At 40.1% G+C, this 5,060-nt stretch overlaps 2 non-coding genes across 2 annotated transcripts; both read right to left on the bottom strand.

The window, feature by feature from the left end:
* Nucleotides 1-622: 622 nt before the first annotated feature.
* LOC148571765 (small nucleolar RNA R71) lies at nt 623-730 on the bottom strand. Its single transcript, XR_015908566.1, has one exon. It is a non-coding gene; the product is annotated as a small nucleolar RNA R71 (small nucleolar RNA).
* Nucleotides 731-3,746: 3,016 nt separating this feature from the next.
* LOC148571766 (small nucleolar RNA R71) lies at nt 3,747-3,850 on the bottom strand. Its single transcript, XR_015880507.1, has one exon. It is a non-coding gene; the product is annotated as a small nucleolar RNA R71 (small nucleolar RNA).
* Between the last annotated feature and the right edge of the window lie 1,210 nt (nt 3,851-5,060).

Consider the following 5,060-nt stretch of genomic DNA (forward strand, 5'->3'; position numbering starts at 1 on the left):
TCTTCTTCTTTTCTTCTACTCACACAGGGACCTCTATACTGTGGTAAAAAGGATCCCTATTATTATTTTTCTGTTCCCTCTTTTTCATATGAGCAAGATCAAGGACAAGAATATTCTTGTTGAAGCAGATCCAGAACCTGAAAGGACTCTGAAGAGGAAACTAAGAGAAGCTAAATTACAACCATCCAGCAAGCACCTTTCAGAAATTTTCGAAGAAGAAGAGGAGATGGAAGCTGAAAATAATAATAATGCAAGGAGGATGCTTGGTGACTTTACTGCACCTAATTCCAATTTACATGGAAGAAGCATCTCCATCCCCACCATTGGAGCAAACAACTTTGAGCTGAAACCTCAATTAGTTTCTCTGATGCAGCAGAACTGCAAGTTTCATGAACTTCCATCTGAAGATCCTTTTCAGTTCTTAATTGAATTTTTGCAGATCTGTGATACTGTTAAGACTAATAGAGTAGATCCTGAAGTCTACAGGCTCATGCTTTTCCCTTTTGCTGTAAGAGACAGAGCTAGAGTGTGGTTGGACTCTCAACCCAAGGATAGCCTGAACTCTTGGGATAAGCTGGTCACGGCTTTCTTAGCCAAGTTCTTTCCTCCTCAAAAGCTTAGTAAGCTTAAAGTGGATGTTCAAACCTTCAGACAGAAAGAAGGTGAATCCCTCTATGAAGCTTGGGAGAGATACAAGCAACTGACCAAAGAGTGTCCTTCTGACATGCTTTCAGAATGGACCATCCTGGATATATTCTATGATGGTTTATCTGAGCTATCAAAGATGTCATTGGATACTTCTGCAGGTGGATCCATTCACCTAAAGAAAATGCCTGCAGAAGCTCAAGAACTTATTGACATGGTTGCTAATAACCAGTTCATGTATACTTCTGAAAGGAATCCTGTGAATAATGGGACGCCTACAAGGAAGGGAGTTCTTGAAATTGATACTCTGAATTCCATGTTGGCTCAGAACAAAATACTGACTCAACAAGTCAATATGATTTCTCAGAGTCTGAATGGAATGCAAGCTACATCCAACAGTACTCATGAGGCGCCTTCTGAAGAAGAGGCCTATGATCCTGAAAATTCTGCAATAGCAGAGGTGAATTACATGGGTGAACCATATGGAAACACCTATAATCCCTCATGGAGAAATCACCCAAATCTCTCATGGAAGGATCAAAAGCCTCAACAAGGCTTTAATAATGGTGGAAGAAATAGGTTTAACAATAGTAAACTGATGCCAAGGCATCTTAGGCTAGTTTCACTAGCATTTTTCTGTTAGTTTTAGTTGTTTTATGCATTTTCTTGAGCTTAAAGTAACCAAGAATGGTTAAATGAATAACAAAGCAATGAACCATCCAAACAGTATGATTTTGATGCAAATTCCATGAGTTTTTAGTTATATTACTTGAATGCTATGAATGGAAGATTTCTCATGAAATGTTGCAAGACTTTGATGCAGTTGTTTGGATGATTTCAGGGAAGAAGAGGCTAGGCAAGGAAGCAACAAAATCAATAAAGGAAGCTTGAATATCACATGTGGAGTTTAAGTTCCAGTTTAAGCTTAAACTGGAACTCAAACTACCAAGCCATATAATGCTGTGAACTATCAGTGGCGTTTAAGCCCCAGTTTAAGCTCTGGAGCTTAAACGCCAAAATCATGAAAGCTAAGGAAAAGCTGAAAGTGGCGTTTAACCTCCAGTTTAACCTTAAACTGGAAGTTAAACGCCAGAAATGAGAAATGCACCAGGGAGCCATTTCCACGTTTAAGCTCCAGTTTAAGCTTAAACTGGAGCTTAAACGTGTTCGACCATTCTCCTCCAGGGTTGCTTTCTTCATTTCCACGTTTAAGCTTCAGTTTAACCTTAAACTAAAGCTTAAACGTGTTCGACAATCCACACTCCAGACTTGCCTTCTTCCATTTCCACGTTTAAGCTTCAGTTTAACCTTAAACTGAAGCTTAAACGTGTTCGACAACTCCACACTCCAGACTTGCCTTCTTCCATTTCCACGTTTAAGCTTCAGTTTAACCTTAAACTGAAGCTTAAACGTGCTTGAATTATACCACCTCCAGGAGTGTCCAACGTTTAAGTTGCAGTTTAAGCTTAAACTGCAACTTAAACGCCACTAATTGAAAAGGTTTCTGGGCCAAAGATATTTCAGTTTAAGTTAGCATTTGAGCACAAACATTAACTTAAACGTACTCTGGTATGAAACCCAATTGAATATCATGGTTTATGGGATTGGGCCTGAAGAATTGATGAGTCTGGAATTTCAATTTGTTGAGTCATGTGTCATTACTTGATTATCACTAAGTTGGCTCAATGAATGTTACAGAATTGGATCAGCAGCCTCATCAGGATTATGGATCATAAACCCAAAGCAAAAGGAAATCAGGGAAAGGCCTCAAAGCCCAAGAAACACAACAGAAGCTCAATTTAGAAAGTGTATAAATAGGATAGAATTTAAGTTGGTTGGCACTTGGGGGAATTTGGGGGATCATTTTTTCTAGTTTTCATACTTTTTGTAATTGAATTCAGAGCTATGACTCGCTAAACCCCCTTTTATTGGGTTAGGGAGCTCTATTGTAATTCAATGAATCAATAATAGTTTTTATCTTATTCTTCCATCTTTTCTCTTGAATTTTGTTAGAAAGCTTCTCGATCTTTAATTCATGCAATTTTACATTCCGCAATTCTCATCTAAATCTTGATTCCGCTCAACTAGAACACACTTCTAATCCGAATTGCTCACTCAACCAATCCTTGTGGGATTCGACCTCACTCTATTGTGAGTTTTTACTTGACGATAACCGGTGCACTTGCCGGAAGGAATTTTTGCCGATCGTGCAATTTCTTAAAATCGTAGCATCAAGTTTATGGCGCCGTTGCCGGGGATTGGTTTTCGATCGACAATTCTCAAATTGGAAGTTAACTAGATTGAGCATTTTTCTTGCTTTGTTAATTCAGTTCAAGTTACTTGTTGAATTTTAATTTCTGCACTCTGTTACATGCTTTCTTTCTTTATGCCTTTAAATTCAAGCAACTAACTCACTGACTCACTAACTATTTGAATTAATTCCTCAACTGCTCTAACCATACTCTTCCATTAACCAAGAGTATTTCACTTGTTTGTTTCCTGTGCTGTGTTCTTGTATGACAGGTAGGAGAGGAGAGACATCAACTCCTCATTATACCGAACCAGAGCGGACCCTTCATAAACTTAGAAGGGAAGCAAGAGGGAAGAGAGTACTGGGAGAAGAAGAATCTGAAGGAGAATCTGAGGACAATTTTGAGGAAGCTCTAGATCTCAACATGGATAGAGAAGTTCACAACCATGAGAGAGCTGATGGAAACAACGCCATTCCCGAGAGGAGGGTTCTTGGTTCATACATAAACCCAACCTCTGGGAATTGTGGTAGCAGCATTCAGAAACCACCCATTCAGGCCAACAATTTTGAACTCAAACCACAGCTAATATCACTTGTGGAGAATCATTGTTCATTTGGTGGGAATGCTAATGAAGATCCAAACCAACATCTCACAAAATTCCTGAGAATTTGCGACACTGTGAAGTCCAATGGAGTCCAGGAAGATACCTATAAACTGCTCTTGTTCCCATTTTCACTTAGGGACAAGGCAGCTAAGTGGCTGGAATCATTCCCAAGGGGGAGCCTAACAACCTGGGATGAGGTGGAAAGCAAGTTTCTGGCACGTTTCTACCCCCCACAAAAGGTCAATAGGCTTCGATCTGAGGTTTAGACTTTTAGACAACAAGATGGTGAAACTCTCTACGAGGCATGGGAGAGGTTCAAGGATTTGACAAGGAAATGCCCACCAGACATGTTCCATGACTGGGTGCAATTGCATATTTTCTATGATGGACTTTCTTATGAATCAAGGAAGGCTGTAGACCATTCATCAGGAGGTTCATTGAACAGGAAAAAGATTGTGGAAGAAGCCATTGAAGTGATTGAGACAGTGGCTGAGAATGAGTACTACTATGCTTCAGAGAGACACAACACTAAGGGAGTTATGGAGCTGAACCATGTTGATACAATCTTAGCCCAAAACAAGGTGTTTGCCAAGCAACTAGCAGAGCTCACCAGGAAATTAGAAACAAAGCAAGTGGCTGCAATACACACACAAGATCAAGAGGAAGTAAACACTGAAGGAGGTGATTGGGAAGAGGCCAATTATGTAGGAAATCAACAAAGGCAACCATATGATCCACATTCCAACACTTACAACCCAGGCTGGAAAAACCACCCAAACTTTGGGTGGGGAAACCAGCAAAACCAACATAACAAGTCCACATACCAAAACTCCAACCAAAGATCATACCAAGCTACACAAAACACTTACTCCCAACCATCATATCATGGCCAAAATAATCAACCTACCCAACCTAATCCGAACCAACAATTTCAAGATCAATTAAACAGGATAGAAGGAATGCTGGCAAACATGGGTCAGGACATAAGTGAGTTGAAAAGCTTTAGGGATGATGTGAGATCTACCTTAAGGAACCATGGTGAAAAACTCAAGAGGATGGAGTCTCAAGTAGGAGAGCTATCTCAACAAGCCCTCAAGTCAACTGCAGTGTTCCCTAGTGACACAGAAAAGAATCCTAAAGGGGAACAAAAGGGAGTGAGATGGGAAGAATGCAAGGCCATCACCATATTGAAGGAAGTCTCAGAAGAAGAAGGAATCAGACCCTCAGAACAGGAGCCAGAAATCTTGAAGGAAGGTGTGGAAGAAGCTAAGCAGGAAAGTGAAACTGAGCAAGCCAAGGAACTGCAAAAAGGCATGCTGGAAACATACCAACCAAAAGCACCATTTCCTCAGAGGTTAGGAGGAGGTGAAAAAGGGAAAACCTATTCAAGGTTTTTAGAGACATTTAAGTCTCTCCATATCAATATTCCCTTTCTTGAGATTCTCCAGCAGATGCCTACACATATCAAGTATTTAAAGGAATTGCTGAGCAAGAAAAGAGTTTTGAAGGGAGGACAAACTGTAATAATGAACAAAGAATGCAGTGCCCTCATCAAGAAG

This window comes from Arachis ipaensis, chromosome B3 (assembly GCF_059453495.1).
Source record: "Arachis ipaensis isolate K30076 ecotype BB chromosome B3, ASM5945349v1, whole genome shotgun sequence".
Taxonomy (NCBI): Eukaryota; Viridiplantae; Streptophyta; class Magnoliopsida; order Fabales; family Fabaceae; genus Arachis; species Arachis ipaensis.